Source organism: Nicotiana tabacum, chromosome 5 (genome assembly GCF_000715075.1).
Source record: "Nicotiana tabacum cultivar K326 chromosome 5, ASM71507v2, whole genome shotgun sequence".
NCBI classification, from domain to species: Eukaryota; Viridiplantae; Streptophyta; class Magnoliopsida; order Solanales; family Solanaceae; genus Nicotiana; species Nicotiana tabacum.
The window spans coordinates 160,742,796-160,758,362 of record NC_134084.1 but is presented as its reverse complement, the minus strand read 5'-3'; positions in this window follow the sequence as shown (position 1 = coordinate 160,758,362).

Here is a 15,567-nt window from a genome sequence, read left to right as displayed (position 1 = left end):
GTCATTGGTTCATCTAAAATCACTTAATATTTCACTATGTATTCTTAAAAAAGTAACTCCAATTTTATCAATAAATGCATATTTTCGAAAACTCTATTTCTGTGATAGCCAAACGTTACCCACGACAACTCAAACAAGGCCTCCAAAGCGGAGCAAAGCAAAGCCAACAGACGAAGGCACAAACCAACCTATCCTAACAAAACTTACAATTTTTCTTTGGACGCAGGAACAGTGAACATAACAGAAGTATTCACAAACATACACATACTAGAGTCCTAACAATCAGGCCACCACACGCAAATATATCTCCAGCTAAGAAATATTCTACTCTTATTTGCTACTTGTTCACTGCATAAGGCTAAACACTGCCTTCTCTTTGTATAAGACTAAGCCCTGTCTCAAATCTTGCATGAGGCTAAGCCCTGCCTCCATATTTGCATAAGGTTAAGCATTGCCTTCTCTTTGCATGAGACTAAGCCCTATCTCAAATCTTGCATGAGGCTAAGTGTTGCCTCCACATTTGCATAAGGCTAAGCGTTGCCTCCTCTTTGCATCAGACTAAGCCCTGTCTCAAATCTTGCATGAGGCTAAGCCCTGCCTCCACATTTGTATAAGACTAAGCATTGCTTTTTCTTTGCATGAGACTAACCCATGTCTCAATCTTGTATGAGGCTAAGCCCCGCCTCCCTATTTGCATAAGGCTAAGCACTGCTTTCTCCTTGCATGAGACTAAGCCCTGTCTCAAATCTTGCATGAGGCTAAGCCCTGCCTCCACATTTGCATAAGGCTAAGCGCTGCATTCTCTTTCCATGAGACTAAGCTCTGTCTCAAATTTTGCATGAGTCTAAGACCTGCCTCCATATCTGCATAAGGCTAAGCATTGCCTTCTCCTTGCATGAGACTAAGCCCTGTCTCAAATCTTGCATGAGGCTAAACCGTGCCTCCATATTTGCATAAATCTAAGCATTGCCTTCTCTCCGCATGAGACTAAGCCCTGTCTCAAATCTTGCATGAGGCTAAGCCCTGCTCCATATATTCATAAGGCTAAGCATTACCCTCTTTTTGCATGAGACTAAGCTCTATCTTAAATCCTGCATGAGGCTAAGCCATGCCTCCATATCTGCATAAGGCTAAGCAATGCCTTCTTTTTGCATAAGACTAAGCTCTGTCTCAATCTCGCATGAGGCTAAGCCCTACCTTCTCTTTGCATAAGACTAAGCTCTGTCTCAATCTCGCATGAGGCTAAGTCATGCCTACATATTTGCATAAGGCTAAGCATTGCCTTCTCAGGACTAAGCATTGTCCCTCCCTGCATAAGTGTTTCTCCATTCTAAACTAAACACTATCTTCTTCCCTCGGGCTAAGCTCTACCCCAAAACTCCGCACAAGACTAAGCTTTGTCTTGCTATCACTTTCAGTATCATATCTGTGCACTTCATGTGCTGACATATAGCCAACCTGTCCAAAGGCGTCATAGTCCGAAGGCATCATTCTCATAGCCTGAAGACACCATGTCATGGCCTAAGGATCTCTCAATACTCGCACGTCATTATTCAAAGGCGTCATGGTTCAGAGGCACCATCCTTATGGCCCGAGAACATCATTTCATGGCCAGTGAATCTCCTATCTCACAATTCATGTCCCAGAACATCATAGTCTAAGGACGTCTTTGCACTGTCCAAAGACAATCTTTCATGGTCCAAAGGGAATTTACATCACGTTTAAATTCTTGCAGTCACCTATACATGCATCGTATTTTAAGTTTTGCAGGTAATCCAGGAGGTAACCATTCTTCAAACAGGAGCAACCTTCGCTCCGGTTTTCGTTCATACCATTTTCACTTTGCCATTATAGCTGATTCCCATCAATTACCCACCTTACTCTGTGATAGTTCAGATATCTACCCTATAATGCATCCGCCATACTCCAAACTCACAATTATAACTCTATCCGACATTACACTTCACAAAAGAACTTTTTCCATCGGTTTCATTCACCGTTGGGTCCAGAACTACACATGGTCTGATTCCTGTAAAACCAAAGATATGTAGGCAACTCAGAGACTAGGTTTCGACCTCTATTTTTTAAAAAACACCTATTCGGTCATTATTTCTTTATCCGAAAACTCTTTCATCCTTCCCGGATAACGTGGGGCAGTTGTTCATACCCAATTTTTCTCTCATATATTTTTAAATGTGCATATACACTTTCAAAATATTGTACATGCATTTACAGACATGCACAAGTGTTTTTACAATTTTCTACAATTTAAAGTCCCTAAATCTGTTTATTTCTGCATTTTTCAATTACATAAATGTTAAAAATTGTCCCTCATATTATTTTATGATGATTTATTTATCTAAATTCATCATTTATGTTTATATGAGTGTTCAAATATTTCAATTGCATTTTTTATAATTATATTTGCATTTTTAAAGACTATAATTGCATATTTTGCAAAAATAGCCCCTACATATGCATAACTACCTTATCTACACAGAAAATAACTTTTTATATTTTTATAATATTAAGTAATTATCTTAAATCACCTTCATGAATGAAAATCATTTTTTATCATTTCATTAGATATTTTTAAAATTATTTTATTTAGTAAATTGGGTATTTAACAAATAGCCCCTAATTATACCCAAAATCGAACCCCCCAATCCAATTCAATTAAAAACCAGGCCAAAATCTATGCATCCCAAACCCGAAAGACTTCTATCCGGCCCCCAAACCACTTTAATCTTGGCCGTTGATCACAGATCAACGACCACCATTCATTCTTTCCTTTTTATTCCAAATGACCCCTAACCCTAATCATTATTCACACACCAGCCGCCTTTGAATCCCCTCTTCTTCAGTGCTGTCTGAGACCAACCCTAACCCTAATTTCCGCCACCTAAACCTACCCCTAATCCCTTCGATTATTACCTGTTCGATGAGATTCCATGGTTGTTTCAGACCTCTACTGGTCTCCTACTTCTTCTGGTTGTTTGATTTTGCTATCTCATGAAAGAGATCTCAAAGAAATCTAGCCCAGATCTTGTTCGAGACTCTTTAAGAGTTCGCCTATAGTCACCTCCGTTTATGAGTGCTATTATCTTGAGTTTTATGGTTCGAATCTTTGGTACAAAACCAGATTCTCTTTACCCTACCCCTTTTCCTCAAAACCCTAATCTTTTAGACATGAATCTGTCCAGATCTTTGTAGATCTGGAGTGATTCTGAGTTTGTCAGTGATTTTTCTTTTAAGATATCTTGTTTCTTTACTGTTAATCGACTCTAAATGTTTTTCAAAATTAGGGTTCCACTTCATTTGGTTTTTGCAAAGGGCTTTTCTGAAATTCCTTATGTGTTTGATTAATCTTTCTTTAATGACTGTGTTCCAGTCTTAGTTGCTTGATAATTCATTGTTTACTTCAACATTTTGCCCGTTATTTTTTTTTTTGAATATTTGATTGACTGACTCAACCGTCTAAGGTTTCATGTTTTGCTGAGATGATTTACTGTATTTTGCCTGCTTTCCTTAGTTCTGAGATTCTTAATTGACATTCCTTGCCTATTAAGCTTAAATTATGGGGTGTTTGACCCCAGATTGGTCTCTAATTACTTATGTTACCTTATTTGTGTGGTTAATTGCTTGATTTATGGTGTTCTGACCCTAATTGGCTGTCAGACTCACTTCTTGCCTTATTTGAAACTCAATCCGAGTTATTTTTGGGTATAACTCCCTGATTTTCTGCCCTGTCAAGCTTGATTGACTGTTTGATTGTATGTTGAACCACCTTGCCTTATTTATTTTACACTACTCGACTCCTATAAATACATGACTCTATTCAAACACACACACACACACACACACACACACACACACACATAGACCTAAGGAAAAACACCTCTAAAAACTCTTGCTCTCTACTACTATTTGTCTATTGCACTATCTAGCTGGTTGAAAGCCAAGGCTAGATCTTGGATCCTATTTACTTCACTCTCCTACTGCAAATTCCTAACTGGTATACATCACTTTATTATTATTAGAAATCTATATGATTTAGTTTATGTACTTCCTGCTCAACATGATCACTTGCATGTTACTAAATCAGTATGTTTCTTGTTCTTAACATGCCTACTTTCATGTCATTGAATCAGTATGTTACCCTAATTTTAGCCTGCCTACTCTTAACTAAGACCTATGTGGTTTTTCCCTGCCTTCAATATGCCCACATTGTCTGTTTCCAAGACTTGTGTGTTTTCCTGTTCCTAGCATGTCTACTTTCATGTTGTTTGAATCAGTATGTTTCCTTGGTATTAGTATGCCTATTTCTACGACTTATATGCTATATGTTAATGCATTAATTAGCATGCTTACTCACATATGTTTAAACCTAAGGGTCCTGTTTTCAGCATGTCAACCTGCCTGTTTCTATTCACTAGACTTATGTGATATCCTGCTTACAACATATCTATGTGTCTGCCCCTATGTCATTAGACCTATGATTGCTATCTTGTTATAGATGTTCATCCCAAATAAACCCCTGATTAAATCATGGTATCTATGCCCTCAACTTGCTTGCCTTTATATGTGACTGTTTGATCCAACATACTACCCTATGATTGGTACAAGGCTGTATGTTTACCTAGTATTAGTTAATGGACCAAGACCACAAGAAACCTTTGTTGAACCAATGGATCGTGTCTGTTGTTGATTGAGTTCAAGGCTGAAACTCCTTCTCTGACCCTGGGCAATGTGAATTCTTGCTTTGTGACTATGTTATTGTTCTTAGAATGCTTTTGATTGTTGTTTTCAATTCTGAACTGTTTTACTCCTTAAATGTTTCCACTTTTGAGTTGTTTTCCCTCTGGAACCTCTGAACTATTTTACTCCTAAATTATTTTCCTTAAACTGTCACTACTCTTTTAAAGCACTCTCACTCCTATTCTTAGAATACCTAGGGTCTTGCCCCCTCCATTGTGAACACTGCTTAGGAGTCCATGAGACTCATCTGAACTCTGACACACTGGGGCTGGCCATTCCACACTGCACAAATCGGTTTCTCTTTAAGGAGGATCTTGGTTTGAGCATTTCCTGGGGTCCCTAAGGCCCTTGGAACTTTGACACATTAGGATACCCTCTCTCGGACACTATGGGATATGGTACTTTGGACTGTTTGAAGGCCTGGTTTTTTCCAGGTTTACATTGGACCTATCTAGGCTCCCTATAGTGTAGTATCATTTATTTTTGTAATTGGTTTGTAATAGTAATTTCCTTGTAAACAGATATTCGGATATTAGTAAAACTGGGAGGGATTCTTATATATATTTTGTTGGGAACGGGTAGATAGTATGCCTATAGGGTTTAATCAGTTCTTATACTTAGAAACCATGCCTATAAGTTATTGTGACGTTTGTCTGATTATTAGCCCGTTTGGCCAAGCTACAAAAATCAGCTTATTTTGAGAAGTGCTTTTTTTCAAAAGTGCTTTTCTCAAAATTACTTTTGGTAAGAAGCAGTTTGTGTTTGGCTAATTAGTTTGAAAAGCACTTCTGAGTAGCAATTAGTGTTTGGCCAAGCTTTAAAAAACTGCTTCTAAGTGTATTTTTCTCAAAAGTGCTTCTCAAAATAGTGCTTTTGGAGAGGAGCTACTTTTTTCTGCTTCTCCAAAACTGCTTCTGCTTCTCCTCAAAAGCACTTTTTCCTTCCAGAATCTTGGCCAAACACCTCAATTTTTGGCCAAAAAACACTTTTAGCCAAAAATAAGCTTGGCCAAACAGGCTATATGTGCATTTAGATACCATGCCTATAGGTTCCAAAATCAATCCTGCATTTTTAGATACCATGCCTATAAGTTTTAAATTAAAATCTGCACTTAGAATTCATGCTAATAGGATTTCAGCATATTTCAACACTTAGAAATCATCCGTACAGGGTTTAAGATAAAATCAACCTCTAAAATTAGCAGTCAGTTCACAGTTTAGACATCTAGTCTATAAAATCTCGTCCGTTCATCATTTAGGCAAATATGGTAGGTTCAAAATGGTTATTTCTTACTGCCTAAAACTTCCTAGATTCAAGAAGTAATAAAATCTGTAGGCAAACTGATTAGGTACTTGTTGCCCCGCTTTCATAAACATTGCATATGTTCTGTTTGTGCTCACCTAGATATCCTGCTTTATGATCCTTTGAAATATCTGAAATCTTGTTGTTTGAGACGTGTTATTGTCTGCTTGTGTGGGAGGTAAAACTGAGCCTTTAATTGCCCTTTTATGTGAATGTCCTATTTGTTTTTTCTTGTCACTTAGATTTTCTCTTTTTAAACACCTTAGGAGAGTCTAGAACTGCCTTAATTAGAGGTCCTAAACACCTCGAAGGCCATAAGAAAGGGACGGGTAATGCACACATAAAGTACGTTTAATTAGAATCGCTTATATAACCACAAAGGGGAGGGTAATTGGGTAGTTAAAAATATGATGACCTGTGCGCTAATGCTTTGTGTAGTACCCCAACTTGGGGACGATTACCAAGCATTGTACAGAAGTGATCCTGTAGGCTAAAAAATCTAGGACCCCCCTTTACTCCTTGTTTTAAATATAATGTCCATTTGTCTAATTTGCTTTATCTATTTATAAGACTAATTCACATAATTTGAGTTCGGCCGGGACCTACCGTTGTGGACCTCGAGGGGTGCCTAACACCTTCCCCTCAAGGTTATTTCGAGCCCTTACTCAATATCTGGTAATACAAACCGGTTTTTATGAGTTACTAGCTTAAGGTGCCCTAACACACCTTAAATCCGTTAGGCGGCGACTCTTCAAATTCCATACTCAATTCCCAAAAGAAAATGAGTTGTTCCCAATGAATGTTGAAACCCAGACTCGGAGAGGAAAAAGGGGGCGCGATAGACCCTATGATACCTCTATACATGGTTTGATTTACAGGGGAACCGGGTTCATCCATGTCTAGTCGAGTAGCTATGGAAATAGGAGTGTCAATGATTTTTTATATTTCCATGTCAAATCTCTTCAACAACTCTTTGATGTACTTCTGCTGACTTATCATTATTCTCTTTTGAGATTGCTTCACTTGTAGACCCAAGAAGAAGTTTAGTTCCCCCATCATACTCATTTTAAACTCACTTCCCATGAATTTTGCAAATTCTTCACATAGGGAATCAACTGTTGCTTCGAAAATGATATTATCAACATAGACTTGCACAATGAGCAGGTTCCTTCCTCGTTTCTTCAGAAAGAGAGTGTTATTGATTTTCCCTCTTGTAAAGCCATTTTCTAGAAGTAATTTTGACAACCTTTCATACCAAGTACGGGGAGCCTGCTTTAACCCATACAAGGCCTTGTCGAGTTTAAAAATATGCTCAGGATGCTCATGATTCTCAAATCCAGGGGGCTGCTTGATGAAGACTTCTTCTTTTAGAAAGCCATTCAGAATGCACTTTTGACATCCATTTGGAACAATGTGAATTCTATATGTGATGCAAATGCAATAAGAATTCTGATAGCCTCCATTCGAGCGACTGGGCAAAAGTTTCATCATAGTCAATCCTCTCTTCCTTATTATAGCCTTGAACTACAAGCCTTGCCTTGTTTCTTCTTGTGTTTCCAAACTCATTAAGTTTCCTAAATACCCACCTGGTTCCTATAACGATTCAATCTGCTTGTCAAGGAACCAAGTGTTATACCTTGTTCCTCTCAAATTGATGGAGTTCCTCATGCTTGGCTATAATCCAGTCTGCATCTTTCAATACTTCTTTGATATTTTTGGGCTCTATTTGAGAGAGAAAAGCTGAGAGGAAAATGAGTTTCTGGTCTTTGATCTGGTTTGAATTCCTGAATCAAGAGGAATGATTATGTTATCAAGGGGGTGTGAACTTTTATGTTTCCAGTTAGACACCTGAACCTCGTTGTGAGAAGGTCCAGGTATTTCTGCCTATGAACTTTGATTTTTTCTCATCTCAGCGTGTGGGGTCCTTTGAACAGCATCGACTACTCTATTTTTAGCTTCAGTTGTTGTGATGAAGGGACCATGTTCTTCTCCATCAGTTGGAGATATGGTTGCACCATCCTCATTTGATTCCTCAATTTGGCTAATCATATCAACCTTTCCATTTTCCATGTCAATGATTTCACTAGGGACAAGTGACTGTTCTCCGTCTTGATCATTCTTATCATTCAAATCCTTTCCACATGGGTCATGAGATTCATTGAAGATCATATGAATGCTTTCCTCAACATATTAAGTTCTTTTGTTATATACTTTTTAGGCTTTGCTCTGTGATGAATAGCCTAGAAAGATTCACTCATCGCTTTTGGCATCGAATTTTCCAAGTGCTTCCTTCGAAATGTTTTAATTGATGCTTATCATTTATGAGACTGTGATAATCATCAATTAAAATATTTGTCAAATACATAAGTTTTTTTTAGAGAATAAGACCTTAGATTTCTTTGAACATCTAGAAAATTTACCTCATCAACATCGTCGTCATCTCCATCTTCATCAGACAATGCCATCAAGGCAAAAATGGAGCCATACTCAGCTGCTTCATTTTCCACTGCCATCATGGAGCTGTTACCTTGATCATCATCTCCTTTAGACTCACTGGAAGAGTCTCCCCATGCAGCAAAAGCTTGTTTCACAATATTATCAGCGGCATTTTTCCTCTTGAAGTGTTTATTAGGAACCAGGTTCCTCTTGGCTACTTTGCCAATTTTGTTTTTATACTGATCTTGCTTTAGGAGAGGCAATCCTTGATGAAGTGTCCAGGCTTACCGCACTTATTACATAGGTCATAACCTTTTCTCTTGCTGGAGCTCCTGTGAGCACGTGATTTTTGTTTCCGCGAAAATCACTCCAAAAAGAAATGAAAATAATGGCAAATGGTTTTGATGTACAAGTTTTGGATTTTACGTGGCATTTTTGTTAGTTATTTGTGATCTTGTTCGTTTTTATTTTTTATCAAACAAAATACAAAATGTGTCGTATATAGTTGGACCATAATCCGGTTATTAAAAGGAAAAATCACAAAATATGCATCTTTTGTCCTATTTGTTGCCTTGGTGTGATTTTACCCACTTTAAATATTTTAATATGTGCAATAATTACATTAAGTTGTTAATTAATGGTGTTTAATTTTATTTAATTAGGTTTTGTGTTTAAAAATTAGAAAATAAAAGAAAAAGGGGTGCAAATGGGTTTAAACTCGGATTGGGCCCATTTTTCTTTTAAACCTGAGGCCCAAAAGTAGCCAGTCCAAACAACCCATCTGCAGGCCACCAAAACAACGTAGTTTGACACCAAAACTACGTCGTTTCAATGCCAATCCATCTCGACCATCAAACCAAATTGATCCAACGGTCCAGATCACTCACCCGTAAAACCAATCCCGACCCGAATGCTAAATCAAACGACACCGTTTGATTAACCTTTGGATCCAGGCCGTTAATCTCGTCCGATCTAACGGCCAATATCAAGCCTTTCGATCCATATATAAAGCCTACCTCCTATACCCCGCCCCCTATCCAAATACCCCTCCTTCGTCCTCATCCCCTTCACAGACCCAAACCCCGGAACCCTAGAGCCGCCCCCTTTTCCCTCACCAAAAACCCGGCGGCATGAACACCGATGACCCCCACCTTAACACTATAGATGCACCTCACCACCAGGAACCCAAATCCACCAACCGCTTAGTTCGAATCAGCCCCCAGGTTCTCGAATCTTCATTTGAAGATTCGATCAGAACTCCGATCTACACCGATCTACCCCAGGTTCATACCAGACACTCCCCTGACCTCCCTCGTGACCAAACCATGCTTGGTTTGGTCCGAATCTAACCAGGGAAACATAAATCCCAAATCTGCCTTTAGGAGCCCTAGGATTCTTCATAACTGATCTGTGTACGTTTAAGCCAAGTGATTAGGGTCTAATGGACCTTAATCGAAGTGTTTCTCATTTGAGAACACTTCGATTAAAGTCCGTTCAACCCTAAGAAAGATAAATTCAAATCCGAGCTAGGGTTTGCTGATTTTTCAAGATTTCAGGTATTTTTGTTTTCTTTTCTATCAGTTCATGAGTTTTGTTGTAATTAAATGTTTGCTTATTGCCCCAAATGTTAGTTGATTTTATTTCTGAATTGTTAGTCGACTGTGTCCTGTCCACCTTGCCCGGACCTCTGTATTTGGTCAAGTCTTTCTTCGTTCACTGATAATGTGTGTGTGTGTAAACTGTATAGTCAGTTGAATTTGATATTGGTCGATTATTTAGTTCCCAAGGTCATTTTGTTTTGACAGTGCAATCTGAACCCCGTGTTGATGCTGTTAGATTTCTGATCATTGGCTTCGACTGTATGTGTTACAATTAGTATAGTCGAGTCGATACACATCGTCAATAAGTTCAAGCTTTGAATGATAATAATTTGATTGGTTTTTCTGCTGTAGTCCTACTCAAATCAAATTAGGAATTGAGTATAGCTACTTATAATTGTTGTATTTGAATCAGAAATTTGAGGATTTGGTTTGTTAGCTGCAGTCTGAATTGATGGCATGTGCACTTGTGCACAACATGTGCATTAAGGCCTTTTAGAGATTAAAATAACTTGACAGCATATGCTGTCAGGTTATATTCCTGCTGCCCATGTCTGCTTTTAGTTTAATAAGGTGATTAAAAGGGCTGTCAGGGAATCTCATGGGAGGGTTTCTAATTTTAAAATGTTGAGTGGAAAGACAGCAAGAAAGGAGGGGGTTCTGATGTGTTTAACAGACTAAAAGGGCTGATGTTAGGCTATAAAAAGAGGCAGAACTTCCATGAATTAGGGACTGAATTTTATACTGAAAAATAAAAAAGAGGAAGATCTTTTAGGGAAAAATAGAGAGGCATATACAGACATACCTTGAGTGAGAAAAACACAGATAGATAAAGAGCAAGGAATAGGAAACATACAAACAAAAGCAGAAACTATTTCTTCCTATTGTTGTTTGGATTTCATTTGTTTTCAACTTGTTGAATCAATACTGATTCTTCCAAGTCTTTAACTGGGTTTTACTGGTTGGTTGGTCTCATTGGTTCATTCCTGGATTTGGTCTGCCTGAGTTCTGATTCTACTCCCTGCTTGTTGTTGTCATTTTGCTACCTTTTCCCTCGTCTATAATTGCATCTTGCACTGGAACTTGTTCTGCTACTACTTATCTGCTACTGCTGCTGTTCGTTTACATTACTGCTCTACTGACTCTCCTGCTTCTTCATTGTAAGCATTTCCCAGGTACACATTTCGACCTCCGCATTGGTGTAACTGATTGTAACAATGAAAAGCATGAATTGAAAAATCTGAAGGAATTATAATCATCTGCTATTTTTATTTACAGCCTTTTATAAATGTTGTTAAGTTGTGTAAATTTTAGTTTGTAGTTCAGTATAGAATACATTAGTAAGTTTGTATTTAATTGAAGCTTATGTTGATCTAAACCACGATATGCGATTCGTTTAAGGGTATACAAGATGTAATTATAATTCACGGAGTATGCAACCCTCAGTATGATTGTTAATTCAAACTCGTTCTTCAGCATGCTTTGAATATGTAGGGTGGACGGTTCTTTTCAATTTCGCCAAAATACAATACAATTTTAGACTCTCGAGTTTCAACTTCATTAGGCAGTTTAGGATGAGTTTTGAATACCATTAGTAGCATCCTTTTAAATAAGGAATTCTATCAATCCTGTTTAAATGAGTTAATTTAGATTTAGCTTAAGGAGTGTTTGGAATAAGTGTAGCATTTCATCAATCTCGTATGTAATTCCTTTTATCAAATTAAAAGCATGTTCCATGAGGTATAACGCTTCTTCACTTTGTAAATAATTAATTAGATGGTTAATAAGAATCCGGATTCGGCCAAAGCATATAATCGAATTAGCATGTATCTTTTCTTCTATTTTAGAGACAAACACATTAGAAATGTAGTCGCTTTAGGATATCCCTTCTAAAATAATGAGACGAGTCTCGCCAAATTAAAAAATGCAAATTGCGGGGCCCTCAACAATTAATCACAATAAATACTTAGAATTTGGGATGGACTGTTTAGTAAGTTTCACTGCCTTCCCCAAAGATAATAACGCGTTAGACTCTTTAGGCGCGATTCAACTAAAATTACATTCTTAAATTCAGGTGCACATTGATGTGACCTAAATCCAAATCTCAACGGAGTCAAAATGTGTTAACAACTACAGGTGCATTGATTGTGACGTGGTTCGAGATGCATTTTCACGACGTTGCAATTCTAAAAAAAAATAAATGATAATAATAAAAGCGGTTTAAACTTATTAAAAGCACATAAGTCACAACATGTATTTAAATCAGATATTTAGCCATTATAACAATTTAAGCGACCGTGCTTGAACCACGGGATTCGAGGGTGCCTAACACCTTCCCTCGGGTCAACAGAATTCCTTACTTAGAATTTCTGGTTCGTAGACTTCATTTGGAAAAGTCGAATATTTTCCTCGATTCGGGATTCAAGATAAACCGGTGACTTGGGACACCAAAAGCCAAACCTTTCTCAAGTGGCGACTCTGAATTAAATAAATAATCCCATTTCGAATATTGTCACTTAAATTGTAAAAACTCCCCTCGCGCATTTAACCCTTCGGGGTAGGCATGCAAAAAGGAGGTGTGACAGCTCTGGCGACTTTGCTGGGGAAATTCCCAGAACCTCCGGTTCAGGGTTCAGAATTCGAGCTTAGAATAATTGTTATATTTGGTTTTATTATCTGATATTTATTACATGTTCCGACATAACGTGCTAAATGCTGTTTTCACCGCTTTGATATTATCTGAACTGTATATAAACTGTGCCGAAACCTTTCTCTTCTTACCTCCAGGGAGAAGCTCGCTGGTCGAGGCTCCCTATTCTGTTAGTGTCAATACCCGAAATAAGAAAGAGGACGGATAAGTTACGAACCCGGACGGCCTTTTGGTTCCCGGTAAGTTGCCCCCTCCTCGACTCGAGTTGTCCGCTCGGGTACACAGTCTAGAACATTATACCCAGGTTATAAACCTAGTATAACGAAACCTCATGCCGGATCCCTAGTAGGAACGCTTATCTGCATCATGTTGCATTCGACATAGGGGACTCAACACAGGGGTTGGGTCCGTCTAGGACAGGCAACCTGAAATGAAAAGACCATCCTGCTGCATCCCGTTTGTTTTGCGCGTCTATTTGCTTCGGATCTGCATGCTGACCGGTTTCCGAAAAATTTTCAAAAAAAACGAATAGCAGGGTAGGGAGATAATTACTTATTTTTGGAGAAATAAAACCAATGTCCAAGTAATGTCAAAACCTCACCGGACTTTTCTTAAAAAAAAAAAAGAAGAAAAAGAAAAATGAAAACAAAGTTTGTATTTTAGTTTGATTTATTCCTTTAAATCGCTCTCAAAATCCAAAATAAAAAAAAGGGAAAAAATTTAATTTTTTTTTCATTTGTAGTATCTTTTTAAAAGATTTTCGAAATTTCAAAAAAAAAAAAAGTTTAAAAGGCATAAATATTTCCTTAGTTTCTTTTCAGAAATAAAATCATATATTCTTTTTTTTTTCTCTTTAAAAGATTTTATTTGTTTCCCCCCTATTTCTGATCCGTCCGAACTACGCCGGTTTGATTCTCACAGGGTGTGAGATACGTAGGCAACTCTCATCGGGTCCAACCTCCCATTTTGCAAAAAAAAAAATGAGGAATCTTGAAAAAAAATCTAGATAATTTTGTTTTTGAGTCTAATAAATTTTTTTCTTCTTTATTTGGCATAATCACCCTAATAAATGTGCAGGATGAGCACGATACAAAACGAACCTTTTTCAATAATGACCAAGATCCCTTTTGAGTTGCGATTATGGTGGAACGACTTAGGCAAAGAGGGGCAAGACAAAGTAAGGAAATATTTGAAAGATCTCTCGGATTTACTAAACGTTCAGCCTCGAGGTGATATTATCAGATCATTGGTCACTTGTTGGGATTCAGCACACAACTTATTTCATTTCTCGGACTTTGAGCTCACCCCGACATTGGAAGAAATAGCGGGATACATCGGAGGTGATGAAGCTCCGTTAAGGTTCAAATACTTGATCGCACCCAGGGTTATCACGGTACACCGGTTTCTGGATTTCCTAAAAATACCTCGAACGTTCCACCATCCGGATCTTGCCAAAGGATTCTGCAGTCTCCACCTCATATATGCTGGATACGGCCACGTGGGCGGATTCAATAAGCCGGATTTCAAACTATGTAGTAGAGGCAACCGACAGAAGTGGGACGAACATAGGCTGGTAGCTTTTATGACAGCCTTTCTAGGTCTTATAGTGTTCCCAAGGAAGGACGGAAACATCGATCTAAAAATAACTGGGGTCGACAGTACTTTGCTTACCCAAGATAAAAGTACTCTGGCGCCTATGATTATGGCTGACATTTTCCGGGCTCTCACTGCTTGTCGAGCCAGGGGCGACTTTTTCGAAGGATGTAACCTACTGTTGCAAATGTGGATGACCGATCATTTATGCCATCGCTCCTCGCTCTTGGGTTATGGTTCGCCCGAAAAAACGTGTATTGGAGAATTCTACACAAGAATCAAAGGGTTCAATTTACCTGAGGGAGTCACATCATGGACCTCATTTCTCCGACTCACTGCCAGCCAAATCCAGTGGACGCTCGGATGGTCACCTATTGAGGAAATCATATACATGCCGGCAACCAGGCCCCATTTTCTGTTGATGGAATATAAAAACATCCAACCCTATGCACCATATCGGGTTTTGAGGCAACTTGGGAGATATCAAGTGGTGCCGAAAGATGAAGATTTGAGTACCCAAGTGATTGAAATCAGTACGGACGGCCATTTCCCCGAAGAAGAAGTTCACCAAATCTTGAGTGAATGCCAACATCTGACAGCAAACACTTGTGTGATTGATACAGCAAAAGGGGAAGTTGCCCCGGGGTATCACGCTTGGTTTAGAGGTAACTTGTCCTGCAAAAGACCATCTAAGAGACCGCATCTCAAAGATTTCGTAGAATCGTCCCAAGGGAAATGGAACTGGTTAGCAAAAGAAAAGGGGTATCGGGCAGAGATCGGTGATTTGAAGCTACAAATTAACAGTCTGAAATTCAATAATAGCGTACAAATCGCGGCGGATCGAAGCGAAAAGAATAGATTGATCCAAGAGAATGAGGAACTTAAGGCCCAAATCCAAAAAATGAGATTGTCTCTTGATGAACAGCCCAGAAGTCGATCAGACCAGCAGTTGATAAAGGGTTTGAAAAGAGAAGTCACGGAATGGCGAGATGGTTTAGAAGAATCTGAAAAGGTCATGGCAGAGCTCAAGGCACAGTGGGGAACAAGAGTAGAGAAGCATCGCCGATACTTGAACCAATTGAAACGCGACCACGAGAAAACTGTTGCCAAAATGAAGAGAGAGATAGCCACACTTGAGTTTAAAGCAGTTAAGCAGGCCGAGGATTTCCAATTAGAAAGCAGATACTGTTACAACTTGTTGGCCCAAATGAAGACAGAAGTACGGCAGCT